This window comes from Manis pentadactyla, chromosome 2 (assembly GCF_030020395.1).
Source record: "Manis pentadactyla isolate mManPen7 chromosome 2, mManPen7.hap1, whole genome shotgun sequence".
Classification (NCBI taxonomy): Eukaryota; Metazoa; Chordata; class Mammalia; order Pholidota; family Manidae; genus Manis; species Manis pentadactyla.
Genome location: NC_080020.1, coordinates 146849592 through 146868103, shown reverse-complemented (window position 1 = coordinate 146868103; position 18512 = coordinate 146849592).

Genomic DNA, 18512 nt, shown 5'->3' with positions numbered 1-18512 from the left:
TAGCATATAAAAATGTGCTCAGCATCTTCAGTCATCTGAGAAATTTATATTAAAACCATAATGAGAGACTCCACTCCAAAACTATTAGAACTGATACCGGAATACAGCAAAGTTGCAGGATACCAAATTAACACACAAATCTGTGGCGTTCCTATACATTAACAATGAACCAATAGAAAGAGAAATCAGGAAAACAATTCCATTCACAACTGCATCAAAAAGAATAAAATACCTAGGAATAAACCTAACCAAAGAAGTGAAAGACCTATACCCTGAAAACTATAAGACACTCTTAAGAGAAATTGAAGAGAACACTAACAAATGGAAACTCATCCCATGCTCTTGGCTAGGAAGAATTAATATAGTCAAAATGGCCATCCTGCTCAAAGCAATATACAGATTTGATGCACTCCCTATCAAATTACCAGCAACATTCTTCAATGAACTGGAACAAATAGTTCAAAAATTCATATGGAAACACCAAAGACCCCGAATAGCTAAAGCAATCCTGAGAAGGAAGAAAAAAGTGGGAGGGATCTCACTCCCCAACTTCAAGCTCTACTACAAAGCCACAGTAATCAAGGCAATTTGGTACTGGCACAAGCATGGAGCCACAGACCAGTGGAACAGATTAGAGACTCCAGACATTAATCCAAACATATATGGTCAATTAATATTCAATAAAGGAGCCATGGACATACAATGGGGAAATGACAGTCTCTTCAACAGATGGTGCTGGCAAAACTGGACAACTACATGTAAGAGAATGAAACTGGACCAATGTCTAACCCCATACACAAAAGTAAATTCTCAATGGATCAATGACCTGAATGTAAGTCATGAAACCATAAAACTCTTAGAAAAAAACATAGGCAAAAATCTCTTGGACATAAACATTAGCGACTTCTTCATGAACATATCTCCCCAGGCAAGGGAAACAAAAGCAAAAATGAACCAGTGGGACTGTATCAAGCTGAAAAGCTTCTGTACTGCAAAGGACACGATCAATAGAACAAAAAGGTACCCTACAGTATGGGAGAATATATTCGTAAATGACAGATCTGACAAAGGCTTGACATCCAAAATGTACAAAGAGCTCATGTACCTCAACAAAGAAAAAGCAAATAATCCAATTAAAAAATGGGCGAAAGATCTAAACAGACAAGTTCTCCAAAAAAGAAGTTCAGATGGCCAACAGACACATGAAAAGATGCTCCACATCGCTGGTTAGCAGAGAAATGCAAATTTAAACCACAATGAGATATCACCTCATACCAGTAAGGATGGCTACCATCCAAAAGACAAACAACAACAAATGTTGGCGAGGTTGTGGAGAAAGGGGAACCCTCCTACACTGCTGGTGGGAATGTAAATTAGTTCAACCATTGTGGAAAGCAGTATGGAGGTTCCTCAAAATGCTCAAAATAGAAATACCATTTGACCCAGGAATTCCACTTCAGGAATTTACCCTAAGAATACAGCACTCCAGTTTGAAAAAGACAGATGCACCCCTATGTTTATCGCAGCACTATTTACAATAGCCAAGAAATGAAAGCAACCGAAGTGTCCATCAGTTGATGAATGGATAAAGAAGATGTGGTACATATACACAATGGAATATTATTCAGCCATGAGAAGAAAACAGATCCTACCATTTGCCACAACATGGATGGAGCTGGAGGGTATTATGCTCAGTGAAATAAGCCAAGCAGAGAAAGACTAATACCAAATGATTTCACTCATCTGTGGAGTATAAGAACAAAGGAAAAACTGAAGGAACAAAACTGCAGCAGAATCACAGAACCCAAGAATGGACTAACAGTTACCAAAGGGAAAGAGACTGGGGAGGATGGGAGGGTAGGGAGGGATAAGGGTGGGGAAGAAGAAATGGGGCATTATCATTAGCATGTATAATGTGGGGTGTGGGGGAAAGGGGAGGGCTGTGCAACACAGAGAAGACAAGTAGTGATTCTACAACATTTTGCTATGCTGATAGACAGTGACTGTAATGGGGTTTGTGGGGGGGCCTTGGTGTAGGGGAGAGCCTAGTAAACATAATATTCTTCATGTAATTGTAGATTAATGATAACAAAAAAAGGGAGGGGGGAATTACTCCCTGATAGGATAAAACTAACTGTAAATCAACGATTAATACATGCTTTATATATCCTTAATTTTGATCTTTTAAAGGGTGTTGGATGATCAGCTATGGAAGTACATTTTTCTGATAATATTTCTGTCTCTTAAAAACAAAAGCAGTTCCTGTGTGGTGGTCTCCAATAGGTTCTTCACAATGGTATAAAGGTCATATAAGTGTGGGCAAAGGGTTTGTTTTTGTTTATACAGAGGATCAAAGCCTAATTTGGCTACCCAGAAAACGAATTAAGATACGATATGAAGAACTTCCAACATCAACATCCTCTGGAAGAGTCATTCCAGAAGATGATCATTAAAAAACTTCAACAAAGATCCTGGCACTGTTGCAGTTGTAGCTGCATTCATCCCGCTGGTTCCTGGACTTGACATTTTAATAAAGAAGGAGATATCTAAGCTGGCCTGTGCATACAGTAATACAACAAATTTGACTGGATCTGTATTGTCGGAACCCAACCAAGAATTAGGAGAAGTGCAAGTTGCAGTGCTCCAAAACTGTGTGACTATAGACTACCTACTGCTAAAAGAACATATGGGATGTAAACAGTTCCCAGTAATGTGTTGTTTTAATTTGTCTGATTTTTCTCAAACTACTCAAATTCAGTTAGACAATATCTATCATATTATTGATAAGATTTCACAAATGCCTAGGGCACCTAACTGGTTTTCTTGGTTTCACTGGATATGGCTTGTAATTGTAGGTCTGCTTTTGTTATGTATCTGTAATCCTATTCTGTTAATGTGTGTACGCAATTTAATTAGTAGTTTGTTAAAACCTATACATGCTTACGTTATTCTACAAGAAGTTATGTCAAAGAAAAAAAAAACCCTAATGAGATGACATTACATACCAAAATAGCAAAAAACGGAAAAGACTGAGAATACTGACAAGGATGTGGAGAAACTGGAGTTCTCATATATTGTTGGCAGGAGGGGCCCAACCATTTTGACAAATTGTCAGTTCATTATAATATTAAACATAAACGTACCTTCAAGCCAGCAATTGCATTCCTGGGGATTACAAAAGAGAAATGGAAACACATCCCCAAGAAGACTTGTATGTGAATGCTTGGATCAGGTATATTCATAATTAACCCAAACTGGAAACAACTCAAATGTTCATCAGTAAGAGACTGGACAAACTGTGGAATATTCGTAGATGGAAAACCAGTCAGTCATAAAAAATAATGAAGCACTCGTATATAAAATGATATGGATGTGTTATTTGCATGAAAGAAGGTGGACACAGAAGAGAACGTACTGTACGATTCCATTTATGCAAGTTCACGAAGAGGCAAAGCGAAGCTAATGGATGGTGAGGAAAAGAGAATGTGGTTTCTTCTGGGGGGGAGGACTTTCTGAAAGGGGGCAGGAGGGCATTTTCTGCGGGGAATGGGAACATTCTATAACCTTAACTGGCATGATGTTTTCACAGATAGATAACTGACCAGAGCTCATGCATTTAAGCTCTGTGCATTTTACTGTATGTCAGGTTTAATAATAATAATAATAAAGATAATGTCTGATGTTGGGACAGAGTGGAAGCAGGGAGGCCAGCTGAGAGGCTGTTGCACTAGTCCAGGCACACGATGGTGGTGGGAGATGTAAGAAGTGGTCAGACTTGGGTTTTCTTTTGGAGGGAGGGTCAGGACTGGTTGGCCCACTGGCAAGAGTCTCATTGAGAGCAGGCCTCAGATGGCTGAATCTTCAAAGCCCATCTGTTAATTTTATTTGTACATTTCACTCTGACTCCTCTTTCTGAAATAATTTGAGGCTGTTATAACGGAGGGCATGTATTCAGTAAGACTGAGAAGACGTAACTAAAATAGAAAATTGAAACCAGAAGATGGAAGAAGCAGTTTGAGGATTGATACTAGGAAAGTATGATCGGGGACCTCTTTCTGCCCAGTTCCCTTGGCTGGGCACCTAATGGGGGCTGCCAAAGGGATGCCAGGGGAGTGGTCTTTTAATATCAGAGGGAAGACAGCTCAGATTACAGACACTTCAGCAGTGCTGAATCAAGTTGAGTTTAATTGAAGAAAATAGGCTTTTTAGAGACTCTCTGGGCTTATGAAACCAAAAATCAAATAGAATTGGATTCTGTAACAGAATACTACATCACAAAGGTCTGATATATTAAGTGCTCCATAAAGAAATTGGGGCTACTTTAGGGAAAACTACCTTCCTTCTGTTTGAGATTGAATTTATCAAACAGAGATATGAATAGCAGGGCATATAGTTTAGGACCAAATGCAAGGCTGGATATACTCTCCACACATTTATGGGACCATTATCATGTAAAACTACTACAAACCAACCTTCTGATATGGGAATTGAGTTTGGTTTAAATATACCAAGTCTAAAAGATGGCAGCTAGCGATACCCTAGAACTACTGTAAAAATGTATGCCAAAAAATACATTGATTACTGACTGATCATTATCAGTATAGACAATTCATTATGTTGCCAATGGAATGAGAGGGAACCTTGTCAATATTACACATTCTTAGATTAAGAACAACGAACGGATCAGAAGTGAAAGAATGGAAGAAAAAGGAGAATTAATGTGTGGAGAAGATGTTAAAAATACATGATAGTAAGGCAGTCAATTAAACTAAGCCTAGTCTTAGTTCTGGAACATTTGCTTGACTCATCGACATGGACCAGTCCAAATGAATGCTTAAATCAGCATCAGAGGGTTAATGGCTAACTCCTGTTGGCATTGCCTGTTGGATCCAGTAGCCAAGATCAATGTCTTGTGCAGACACTGGGGAAGGAAAATAATCATGGACAATTTATAATGCTCCAAGATTGCCAAATTTGGGGTTGAGTCTTTAGCAAACATGATTATGATTTACTTCAACTGGTGAGTAAAAATGACCACAGTTGGATATCACTAATGATAAAGTCATACTCCTATCTTAAGAGTGTAAATGGAGAAAATGAACTATGACAAAAACTAAGAGCAGTTGGAGATTCTGAGGGACTGACTTCTGGTGGTTTAGGTGTGCCTGCGGCAGAGCTGATGACTGACAGTGAGGAAGGGTTGTTGTGATAATGTGGGGTGGGGTTACTCTCAGGAACATTACTTGGGTACCAGGACATTGAAGTCAGGTGCTCTCTGGGGACGAGGCTCGTGGTACAAAATAGGGGTAGACCAGTGATAAAGGCTGGCGTGTCCAGAGTCCTGGGGCTTCCTCTAGAATTACAATGAAGGGCAGCAAGGGGTGGGGGTGAGACCTCTATATGCGGAATCTGAATATGTGATTTCTGCCTTTGCTCTACACTTAAAGATGGCTCTGATTGGACCTCCCTGAACCTAGACTCTTCCCTGTGTTATAACCCATCCTATTTAGCCTCTCATGGAGGGTTGTTGAGAGGATCTGCAGTACAGAGGACACAGTGCCCTCCAAAAGAGTCCACAAATATCTGCTACAGTTGTTTTTTATTATTTGCTGGCAACTAACTGTCCAGTGTAAAACAAAGCTGGAGCCATGCAATGGCTCATGCTCAGGCCTGGAGATATTTTAGGAAATAATCAATACAAGATGCATTGGGTTGGAGCCACAGTAACAGTCATAAATCTTGACAGTCCACTGTTTGATAAAATTAATGCTTGAGAGAAACACTTCAGAAGCCTATGGGAGGGGAAAACAGTGTGTTTTGGGAGATAGCTTAAGCCAGGGTGGAAACAGAGTCATCCAGGAAGGGTGGTTATCATCCCACCGCTGGTGGGTCAGTTTACATGCACACTTGCACACATGCACACGGGCAACAGGCACCGGCTTTGTTGGCTGGGTCTCAGAAGAGAATGGCGAATAAGGAAGATAAGCATTGATTCCAACAAATGGATAATTGAAATTTGTGTACTTAGGGGCCCACCACCTCTTAAGGAAATGCCGCCTGCCTCTGAATTTTTAAAATAGAACAGTGACAATCTTTTGCCCGTTCTCATTTCTCTGGCAGAGAAGAGTATGCTCACGGAGCTTTGGGATTTGTGGCTGTTGCAGACGGTGAGAGAAGAGGGCAACAAAGGGCAGCCGGACGTCATGTTTTTTAAATGACCACGGCACTGAGATGGCCTGTGGTTAGGAAGGAAAGAATATTGCTTTTCCTATATCCAAAGTTTTCCCAGACTTTCCGAATCCCGTCTTCACATTAAGGTGGTCACCTGTTCTGGGGCCAGGTGTGCGCTGCTGTCACACAGCAGAACCCAGACTCATGGGAGCATCGTGCTCCAGGGAGGGAGGAATGAACTTGGTTAGGGCCACGTGAGGCCAGGCGGGAGTCTGCCTGGGGCCTGGCCTCCGAGCTGGTGTAGCTGACTTTACTGTGTCAGAATAGTCTGTGAAGGCTTCAATTGTGGTCAGATTCAACAAGGATGAAAACATTTAGGCGGTGTCAGTAGGGTGATGGGATTGTTTTTAATTTAAAAATTGCTTTTATTCTTATTTTTAATTTTAAAACATATATATACACTTATTATGAGAAAACATTAATCTGAAAGGTCAGAAAACCATAGGGAAACCTTGACATTGGGTCTGTTGTGTTTTCAGGCAGAGAAAACAAAGAATTTTGTCAGCTGAAGTCTTGTTATGGGAAAAGTCCTCTGCACAGTGGACATGGCCACAGGAGTCCAGGTGAGATGCTCTGAGACCCCCACCCTTCAGAAACGGATGCTTAGCTTTGAATGTAAAGGAGTAAAAATAACCCTGCAGCCGTCAGTCTCTTTACTGGGATAGATGTTTGTAAAATGATACACCTTACAACCCACCCCCCTGACTGACTCTTTGACCATTATATTCAATTCTATATTTGTTTCCTCTTTGTTTTTCTTTTTTGTTTTGTTTTAGTTCATTTCTGTCAATCATTTATTTTTGTTTTATTTTTATAAAAACAATATAATAATTGTGATTTACTTGCTTCACTGAAATATTATCACTAAGATTGATCTGTTCTGCTGTGTGCCCCTGCATTCATATTTTAAAAAATTTTTGTTTTGAACTAATAGTGTTTACAGAAGTTACAAATATAATACATGAAGAGCGATGTGACCTCTTCATCACGCAAAGTTTTCCTCAGTGGCAACATCTTATTTAGCTGAAATGCAATGTAAAACCAGGATATCAACATCGGTGCAGTACTGTGAACTAGATTTCATCAGCTTTTACATGCACTTGGTTGTATGTGTGTGTACACACACATGTGCTTATAGTTCTGTGTAGTTTGGTCCCCTATATAGATTTGTGTAACTACCATCACAATCAAGATGTAGAACTGTTTCATCAACACAAAGAACTTACCGTGCTATCCATTTGCAGTTGCACCCAGCCTCCACCCACCCCTGTCCTTTAACAACCGCTATTTTCCATCTCTATAGTTTTGCCATTTGGGGTGTAAAATGGCATGGCTCTGGGGTCTTGCTCTGTGTGTCCCAGCTCACCAAGGCTGGTAAACCAAATGGCTTGGAGGGTGTGACTGCCACAGCCCCTCATGGTACCCTAAGTCTCCCAGCACAGGGCCATTCTTGTGGCCCTGCATATGCTTTTTTCTGTCCCTAGATACCCCTGGGTCTCAAAATAAGTCCCTGCATCTAAACATCCAGCCCCTAAAGGGGAGAAATAGTAACTAGAACACAAAGAGAGAATGATCAGACAGAAAGCCAGGTCAATTGTCAGTGAGTCCAAAATGGCAGGTATTTTTACTCTGTGGCATAGATATTTAAAAATGGGTAAGAATTAAAAACAAAGAAATCCATGAGTGTCATTTATGGTGAGGACACCCACCACTAGGTCCCTTAGGGGAGACTGGCTTCCCTGTGATTCAGCCAGGCAGGGTCTCCTCCTTCTGGGATGGGTTGGCTGTGGCTTCCAGAGAGAAGAAATTCAGCTGCAATGCAGCAAATAGATCCCTCTTTCAGAAATACCGATGATCCTGGTCTAGACTCTTGATCCTCAGTTTGTGCTTTTACTGTAGTGCCCCCGCCTGCCTTCTCTTCAGCAAGCCTTTGGTAGGCTGGGACATGGGAAAATCCCCACAGCGGGTTCCAGCACGCTGGGTGGGGAGCCCTATCCTCTGCGTCTCCAGGGTTTTGCACTGAACCTAGTGTGCAGAGTGTTTGTTTGAATGAATGTTTGTTTGTTTGAAGGCATTTCAAATGTTTGAAATCTCAGATGTTTGTTTTTTTGAATGAAGAGTATTTGTTTGAAGGGAATGTGTGAATGGATGAGGGAGGAGCAGCCTCCAGTTTGAAGCCAAGTTAAGAAACATTTCAACCAATTGCAATGTGTGGACATTATTTAGATCCTGGTCCAAACAACAGACTAAAGAAAAATTGTATGTGAGCTGTGGACATTCAAACATTGGTTATTTGGTAATTAAAGAATTATATTTTTAAGTGGGACAATGATTTTAGGGTTATGTTTTAGAAAAGGGTCTTTATGTTTTACAGATGTATAGGAAATATTTAGGGATTAGATGACAGGATGACTGGGATAAGCTTCAAGATTACCCAGGGCATAGAATGGGAAAGTGGACTGAAGGAAAAATGAAATGAAATGGAGCTGGCCCTCCTTGAGTTCATTATACCCTTCTTTTTGCTTGAAATTTTCCACAATAGAAAGCTTTTAAAAAGTTCTTGCTCCTGAGTATCCTAGAAGAACATTTGAGTAGATTTAAAGAGAAACAGATCTTTAAAAATGCTTTCCTGATCATGTCATGGCTCTGCCTAAAACCCCTTCCGCTCTGCTTTAGAGAAACCCTCCTATCCTTGACGTGGGTATCATTCTTGGCGGGCTGGGCCTACCCACTTCTCCGGACAGCTTCTGCACCCCTTTGTCCTCCTCCCTGGGGGACACCCCCATACTGGCCGACTTTTGGTTCCTCTTATCCACCTTCGGACCCCTCTTGCCGCCTCCCCAGAATGGTCTTTCCCCTCCTTCACCTGCCTGACACCTGCTCATTCTTCAGGTCCCAGCCCTGCTGGCCTCAGGAAGGCCTCCCTCAATCCTGCAGTTTAAATCCCATATATGTGTTGTCATCTTCTTTGTATCTTACAGTTTTCTGTCATATAAGTAACCCATTTTGAGTCTGTATTTTTTTTGTGTGTCTGATTTCTGTATGTCTATTAGCACCACTAGGGGGCAAACTCCTTGATGACTGTCACCCCTTCTGCTCTTGTTATACTGTCAGTACATGAGTATTAAATGAATTCATAGAATTATGACAGTATGGCTGTTATTCAAAAGATTACATGTGGAATTACCATATGGCCCAGCAATAGCTCTACTAGGCGTATACCCCAAAGAACTGGAAACAGAGACTCAAACAGATACTTGTAGGCCAGTGTTCCTTGAGCCTTGTTCCCAATAGCTAAAAGATGGAAACCAGCGTCCATCAAGAGATGAATGGATAAAAAAATGATATATACACATGATAGAGTATTAGTCATCTGTACAAAGGAATACACTTCTGGTTACATGTTACGACCTGGATAAGTGAAATAAGCGAGACACAAAAAGACAATTATTGTATGATTCCATTTATATGAAATTTCTAGAATAGGCAAATTCATAGAGACAAAGTAGATTATGGGTTAGCAGATGCTGGGGGAAAAGGAGAAAGGGAGTCATCACTTGCTGGCTACTTTGTGGTGAAGAAAGAGTTTTAGGAATAGATGGTGGTGATGGTTGTACAACACAGTGAATGTCATTAATACCACTAATTTAAACACTTAAAAATGGCTAAAATGGCAAACTTTATGTTGCGTATGTTGTACCACCACTTAAAAAACCTAAAAGTTTAACAAAAATTATTAGTCCTGTTTGCATTCCCACACATCAGTCATTGTGGGGGATTTTTTTTCTCGTGTGTAGATATCCTAGAGGGTTTAGAGGAATGTGTAGATTGTGTCCGAGTCTAGCCCAGGGGGGCCGTGGCTGTCTTTCCTGTTGGCGCTGGTGGAAGGTGTCTGGGGTTGGGGGGGTGTGGGTGTGGCATGCTGGGAACAGTTCCTGTGCACTCTGGGTTGGTCAGGGCATCCCCAGCTCTTGCTGCCAGCCAAAGAAGAGCTGGTGGCCTCTGCCAGCTTTCCTCTCCCACCTTCGCCTGAGCTGGCTGTCAGCCTGAGGAGGGACACCAGCATCGATCTGTCCAAGCCGTCTGGGCCCCGCAGGCCTGGGCCCCTTTCCTCTCAGCCTGCGGGTTGGTGTTACACAAGGCGCGGGACACACAGTCATGGTCACCCAGCCGAGTGCTGGCAGGGCTGGGGGCTGGCGCTGAGGGGCTCACAGCGAGCGGGCAGGGAGAGAGGCACCAGGCAGAGGCCTTCTTTCCCGAGGGCTTCGGAGCCGGCCCCACTTCTGCTTGGGAGGCAGCCCAAGGCCTTCTGCGGAAAGCGCTGATGCAATCTGGAAGGACGCTGAGGCTGAAGAAAACGTGACGTGCTTCCCTTTCTTCTTCCCCAGGACTGTTCCCTTCTTGCCTTATTTGAACCATCATCTTACTCGCTGTCTTAGTTTGCTTAGGCTGCCATGATAAATGCCACAGACTGGATGGCTTAAACGACAGAACTTTATTTTCCCACAGTTCTGGAGGCTGGACGTCCAGATCAAGGGGCCAGCGATCGGTTCCTGGGGAGGGCCCCTCTTCCTGCAGATGGCTGCCTTCTCACTGTGCCCTCATAGGGGCGCTGTGGGAAGAGAAAGAGAGAGAGAACACAAGCTCTCTAGTATCTCTTCCAAGGGCACTAATCCTGTCATGAGGACCCACCCTTAGGGCCTCACCTAAACTTAATTAGTTCCCAAAGGCCTCAAACCTTGATGCCGTCACACCTGGGGTTAAGGCTTTAGCATATGAATTTTGGGGGGATACCATTCAGTCCTTGCCATTATCCTTCCTGGGGTCACCATTGTCTCAAAAGACACCTACAATACCTCTGTGTATCCTATTTGCTCTTGGGGTGAAAAGAACCTGAATGCCCTGGAAGGTTCTTTAAGAGACCTGCTGTCAGACTGTTGTGTAGGAAGGGCCTGTCCTGTCCCAGGCACGGTGCAGGCAGCCTTCCTGGCACACACGACAGACCTCACTGCTCCAGTGCAGCAGGGAGACAGAATGATGTGTGTCCACCTTCTGCCTCTAGGACTTCTAAGTCACAGTTCCAGCACGTTCCCTCTACATTGAAGGGCATGATTGGAGACCTCAATTTTCTGGGAAGATGGCACTGCTAATGCCCATTCCCAGGCTGGTTCAGGTTTAGATTGATGATGTCTGGCATTTGCAGGAGCGCTATCAGTGGTGGAGACTGGAACCCCTGGGGCGTGGCCCAGAGCCTTCCCAGCTGTCTTCTGGTAGTGGCTCAGTTAGTGGATTAAGGTACATCGACCTGTGTTCCAGCTCTAGCCCACCAGCTTTCCTGCCCCTGTGGGTTGTCTCTGTTTCTGGTGACCATTTGGAAGCTAAGAGGCCCTGTGGGAGCCTCCAGCCTTCGGCCCCTTGGGCCTGTCCTGACCGCAGTTCCCTGCCCCCAGGTGGCCCCGACTGTGGCCTCCGGAAGCTGCTGCAGCACTGTTTGGACATGCTGGCATAGTGACAGCAGCCTGATTGTCTTGCCAATGGGTTTCAGCCCTGGCCAAGTTCACTGTGGATTCAGTGAGACCAAAGAAATGACAATGGAACGTTCTTGGGGTGAAAGGGTTATTTATACCCAACTTTATTCCCACAGTGGCAGGTCAATCACTAGAACCCTGTCCACTCAGAGCGAGTCTGCATGCAGCAAGTTGGTCTCTGCCTCTGGGCCTCTCTACTCCCACAGCTGTTTCAGTCTCTGTCCTCAGCGCTGCCACCACTCCAGTCTCATCTCTGCTCTCCTGCAGCTGCGCCACCGTGTCTCCCAGAGCACTGGGCGGAGCTCTTTATATATAGAGTCAATAATGATGCATTGCGCACACCTGTGTAGTGAGCTAGCCGACCAGGGCCAAGTGAGAATCCTGGCTATAGGAACCTTCACTGTATCCACACTGATGTAACTGTCCCTTTTCTCCTCCCGGCAAGTGAGAAAGGAGAGAGGGAGCTTTCCCAAACACACACTGCAAGGTGCGCCCGTGTTTAGAGTTAGAGTTTATGTTAGTTGTCCTCCTGTTTCATAATTTCCTTGCCACTGCTTTTCCCAGTCTCCCTCAGAGCAAACACACTGCTCTGTGTCCTGTCCCCTGAGGTGGGCCAGGGGTCGGGGTGCTTGCTGGGCAGTGATGACAGCAGGCACACAGTGACCTCTTGGGAGGACCTTTTGTGCTGCTCCCTCTTGGTGGATTGATGCCCTTCTTCATCCATTCTCTGCATCCCTGGTTTAGCAAATCCATCCCCTCCTCCTTGGCTCCTCCTGGGGGCTTCCCCCTTGTCCTTAATAAGCCTCCATCCATCTGGAGGCTGAGGCCAAAGACCCAGGTGTCTCCTCTTGCTATCTCCCAAATCCATTCCAGTAGCTCCGTCTCTAAAATCTACCCTGAATCCCTCTATCCACCCCCTTGAATACTGCAGTCTGACCGCTACTCACCTGCTCAGCTTAGTGTCTGGTGGGGCCTCCTTCCTGCCAGCAGGGCTGAGGTCCGTGTCCCTCACAGGAGGCACCTGCTGAAAGCCACCGCAGGCCAGGGGCCCCCCTGCCTGAACCTTCAGGTACTGCATTGGCCCCCTTTGGTCAGATGACCTGCATTCAGAGAAAGTGGCTTTTCAGCATGCTGGCTGGCACAGAGGGGAAGAGCCCCATATTTTCACTATGCAGATGGGGTCTGTGGATAAAATGAAAGTTCCTGTGGCCAGGATTCTCACCTGGCCCTGGTTGGCTAGCTCGCTACACACGTATGGGAATACATTGTTATTGACTCTATGTAAAGAACTCTGCCCAGTGCTCTGGGTGACCCGGTAGCAAGGCTGCAAGGCTGCAGGAGAGTAGAGCAGAGGCTGGAGTGGTGGCAGTGCTGAGGACAAAGACCCAGAGGACAGCTGTGCAGGCAGAGGGCCCCAGAGGCAGAGACCAGCTTGCTGCATGCAGACTTGCTCTGAGTGAATGGGATTCTAGTGACTGACCTGCCACCTGGAAATAAAGTTGGGTATAACCCTTTCACCCCAAGAGCATTCTACTGTCATTTCTTTGGTCACACTGAATCCCTAGCAAATTTGCCCACGGCTGAAACCCATTGGCAAGACAGGTCACATAGATACAGCCTCTGCTAGCTGCTGCAGATTCCTGCAAACCTCCAGGATTCACACACTCAGTCCAGTGCTCCCACTAATGGCACTTAATCAAAATGTGGGTGAGACACTAGTTCTCCCCCACCCTCTTTTCACAGAGGAGGAAAGAATTTAAAACCTAGACAAGGAATCTATTGTAAAGAATGTAATTAACCACCAGCCAGAGATTTAGGGGTGGAAAATTCAACTTGTTTGAGTTTTAGAAGAAGTTTTCTTTAATTTGATTTCCAAGATGGTTTGGGGGTGGGTAATGACTGTTTGGATTGGTTCCATTTTCCTGGGTTGGAATTAGTAATGCAATTTGCAGTGCCCCACAGGGATTCTGTGGAGAAGGGTGTGAGCAATCAGGGCATTAAGGATCTTCTGAGGATACTTTATGATTTTCCAAACGAGAGTGCCTCCCATGTCACAGGTTATTAGTGCAATTCACCTGTCATGGCAGAACCTTTCTGCTGGTCAAGCCATTGAAGTAGTTGGAGCACCCTTCCTGGCTGTTAGCACCAGGCTGATCACACGTGCAGTGCGGGGACCAGCTCACAGAGGCTGACAATAGCTCTCAGATGGGGAGCTGGAAAGATGCTGTTCCCACCATTTCCCTGCAAGGTCTTCCTTGGGGTCACTGCATACGCTGGGGCTCCGTCAAGTGCAGTGACCCCAGGAAAAGCACGCACGTATTGGTGGTTGTGACGGCAGAGGCCAGGGTGTGGCAGATTTCGGGCATGGGTGTGTGTGACCTGGTCTCTCCTGTCTCTCATCTCTGTCTCCTCCCCACCTTGACCCCCATGTGTTGGCTTCATTCGCCTGCTCTTGTTATATCAAGAGTAGCTGGCAGCACCAGGCCTCCCTCCGTCCAGGTTTGATTGCTTCCTAAAGGAGAGGGCTTCTCTTCCCTAGTAGCTCGGCTCACCCATGTGTCCCCGCAGCCACTCTGACTGGACCCATCCAGATCATGGGTTCATCCTGAAGCCATCCCTGCGGCCATGATATATGCAGAGTGGTCAGTCCTGGGTCCTAAAGCTGGCGATGGAGGCCAACATCAGCCAGAAACCACTTTTGCTGGTTCTCGGGGAAGAGCTTCCCAGAGGAAACTTGGGGCTGAGTGACTAAGACCTCAGACACAGCAAATATCTGTGCACCTTTAGCAAACTGAATTAAAAAATACTTCAAGAGGATCATATACCATGATCAAGTGGGATTCATCTCAGGGATGCAAGGATGGTACAACATTCGAAAATCCATCAACATCATCCACCACATAAACAAAAAGGACAAAAACTGCATGATCATCTACATAGATGCTGAAAAAGCATTCGACAAAATTCAACATCCATTCATGATAAAAACTCTCAACAAAATGGGTACAGAGGGCAAGTACCTCAACATAATAAAGGCCATATATGACAAACAGCCAACATCATACTTAACAGTGAGAAGCTGAAAGCTTTTCCTTTGAGATCAGGTACAAGACAGGGATGCCCACTCTCCTGACTGTTATTCAACACAGTACTGGAGGTCCTAGCCACGACAATCAGACAAAACAAAGAAATACAAGGCATCCAGATTGGTAAAGAAGAAGTCAAACTGTCACTATTTGCAGATGACATGATATTATATATAAAAAAACCCTATAGACTCCACTCTAAAACTACTAGAATATCTGAATTCAGCAAAGTTGCAGGATACAAAATTAATACACAGAAATCTGTTGCTTTCCTATACACTAATGAACTAGCAGAAAGAGAAATCAGGAAAACAATTCCATTCACAATTGCATCAAAAAGAATAAAATCCCTAGGAATAAACCTAACCAAGGAAGTGAAGGACCTATATCCTGAAAACTACAAGACACTCTTAAGAGAAATTGAAGAGGACACCAACAAATGGAAATTCATCCCATGCTCTTGGCTAGGAAGAATTAATATTGTCAAAATGGCCATCCTGCCTAAAGCAATCTACAAATTCAGTGCAATCCCTATCAAAATACCAACAGCATTCTTCAACCAACTGGAACAAATGGTTCAAAAACACCAAACACCCCGAATAGCCAAAGCAATCCTGAAAAGGAAGAATAAAGCAGGAGGGATCTTGCTTCCCAACTTCAAGCTCTACTACAAAGCCACAGTAATCAAAACAATTTGGTACTGGCACAAGAACAACCCATAGACCAGTGGGACAGAATAGAGAGTCCAGATATTAACCCAAATATATATGGACAAAACTGGACAGCTACATGTAAGAGAATGAAACTGGATCACTGTCTAACCCCATACACAAAAGTAAATTTGAAATGGATCAAAGACCTGAATATAAGTCATGAAACCATAAAACTCTTAGAAAAAAACATAGGCAAAAATCTCTTGGACATAAACATGAGCAACTTCTTCATGAACATATCTCACCAGGCAAGGGAAACAAAAGCAAAAATGCACAAGTGGGACTATATCAAGCTGAAAAGCTTCTGTACAGCAAAGGACACCATCAATAGAACAAAAAGGTATCCTACAGTGTGGGAGAATATGTTCATAAATGACATATCCGATAAAGGGTTGACATCCAAAATATATAAAAAGCTCATGCACCTCAACAAACAAAAGGCAAGTAATCAAATTAAAAAATGGGCAAAAGATCTAAACAGACATTTCTCCAAAGAAGAAATTCAGATGGCCAACAGGCACATGAACAGATGCTCCACATCGCTAATCATCAGAGAAATGCAGATTAAAACCACAATGAAATATCACCTCACACCAGTAAGGATGGCTGCCATCCAAAAGACAAACAACAACAAATGTTGGCGAGGTTGTGGAGAAAGGGGAACCCTCCTACACTGCTGGTGGGAATGTAAATTAGTTCAACCATTGTGGAAAGCAGTATGGAGGTTCCTCAGAAAACTAAAAATAGAAATACCATTTGACCCAGGAATTCCACTCCTAGGAATTTACCCTAAGAATGAAGCAGCCCAGTTTGAAAAAGACAGGTGCACCCCTATGTTTATAGCAGCACTATTACACCAAGAAATGGAAGCAACCTAAATGCCCATCAGTAGATGAATGGATAAAGAAGATGTGGTACATATACACAATGGAATATTATTCAGCCATAAGAAGAAAACAAATCGTACCATTTGCAACAACATGGGTGGAGCTACAGGGTATTATGCTCAGTGAAATAAGCCAGGTGGAGAGACAAGTATCAAATTATTTCACTCATCTGTGGAGTAGAAAAACAAAGCAAAAACTGAAGGAACAAAACAGCAGCAGACTCACAGAACCCAAGAATGGACTAACAGTTACCAGAGGGAAAGGGACTGGGGAGGATGGGTGGGAAGGGAGGGACAAGGTGGGAAAAAAAGAAAGGAGGCATTATGATTAGCATGTATCATGTTGTGGGGGAGGCACGGGGAGGGCTGTACAACACAGAGAAGACAAGTAGTGATTCTATAGCATCTTACTACACTGATGGACAGTGACTGTAATGGGGTATGTGGTGGGGACTTGACGATGGGAGGAGTCTAGTAACCTTAATGTTGCTCATGTAATTGTAGATTAATGATACCAAAATAAAAAAATAAAACAATCAATATAAAAACAAAAAAAAAATCTGTGCACCTGAGCTTTTCTGTCTTTGCAGTCAAGCCCATGCTCCCTTCAAATGCACCCTTCTTACCTGAGCCATCGTGTCTTCTCTTCCTCCTTCCCTAGCTCCTCCTCCTCTTCCTCCTTGTCAGCAACACTTGTCCAGGGTTTATAAAAGTGCAGTTCCGCAGGCTGCAGTCGCTCCTGGGAGCAGTGCACAAACACTTGTTCACATTCTACACACCAGGCGCAAGGTGCTTGGCAGGTGACCCTCACCAAATTGTCACAGCAACCTTATGTAGCACCGTTAGGTGCTAGGCAGCTTGGTGTGAACCCCAGCCCTGTCCGCTTCTCGGGATGCAGCCTTGGCCAGGTCACTTCCCTCTCTGAGTCTCTGTGTCCTCATCTGTCAAGTGGGGGCGATGTTGTGTGCTTCCTGGGGTTCTCGTGAGAACCAGTGAGCTTGCGTCGGGGAGCCCAGTGCCTGGAAGTTTGAGTGCTCAGTAGGCAGAGGTGCTCCTGGACTGCACAGCACATGTGGACACTGAGGCCGCCATGTCATTAGTTCGAGTCCCACAGCCAGTGGGTAGCTTAGCTGGGGCCTGAGCCCAGGCCGTCAGCTCCCAAGCCAAGTGCCTGCTCAGTCTGCAGTGTCGCCTCTTTGTCCAGCCCCCTGCCAGCTGCCTGTTCCTCACAGGAGGGCTTGCCTTAGCACACCGCCGTCAGCGCCTGAAGCGGCGCACGTGCAGGCTGTGGCATATCGTCTCTGCGCAGCCTCCGAGCTGGACCCTGAGCAGCTGAGGCAGAACGTTCAGAACAGTCATTGATGGAGTGGACTAGGCAGCCTCCAGGATGGAGAACTGACTCTCTGTGGTGTTGGGGTGGCCTCCCCAAGAGAGTGAACTAGGAGCCATGTCTGCAGAGAGGAACAGGGGCCTGACAGGCAGTGAAGGGGAAGGCCTGGATGCCCTGCCCCCAGGGGGGCTATGTGAAGCTCAATAAGCTGAATAGATGCTCCTTGAGTGGTGTTTGACCAGTGGGTTTAGCTGTCCTTAAATTGGTGACTATTGCTAATAAAGGTTTGTGTTGTCCTTGTTTCCAGTGTGGAATCATTTTTTGGCTCTTTGGTGGTGCAGCCAGGAATCTGGAAGCTCAAGACATTTAATTAAGTGGCTTCAGCCACTCCAGATATGGCATGTACCTCAATAGATGTTTTCTTCGATGCAGAGCCTCAAAAATTTCACAGTAGCCAGGTGTGTGTGTGTGTGTGTGTGTGTGTGTGTTTGCAGAAAAAAAGACAAATAGTGTCATCAAGAATCTTGTTTGGAGTGACCCTTTCAAAACTATCTTTTGAAATTACACTGAGTCTGTCATATTGGTATCACATTAGCTTCAACAGGCTGAATTTTTATAAATATTGCCAACTCACTTCTCCTTCTCTCACCCATATTCTTTAATTAATTAATTAATTGTATTATTTTTATTTTGTTATCATTAATATACAATTACATGAACATTGTGGTTACTTAATTC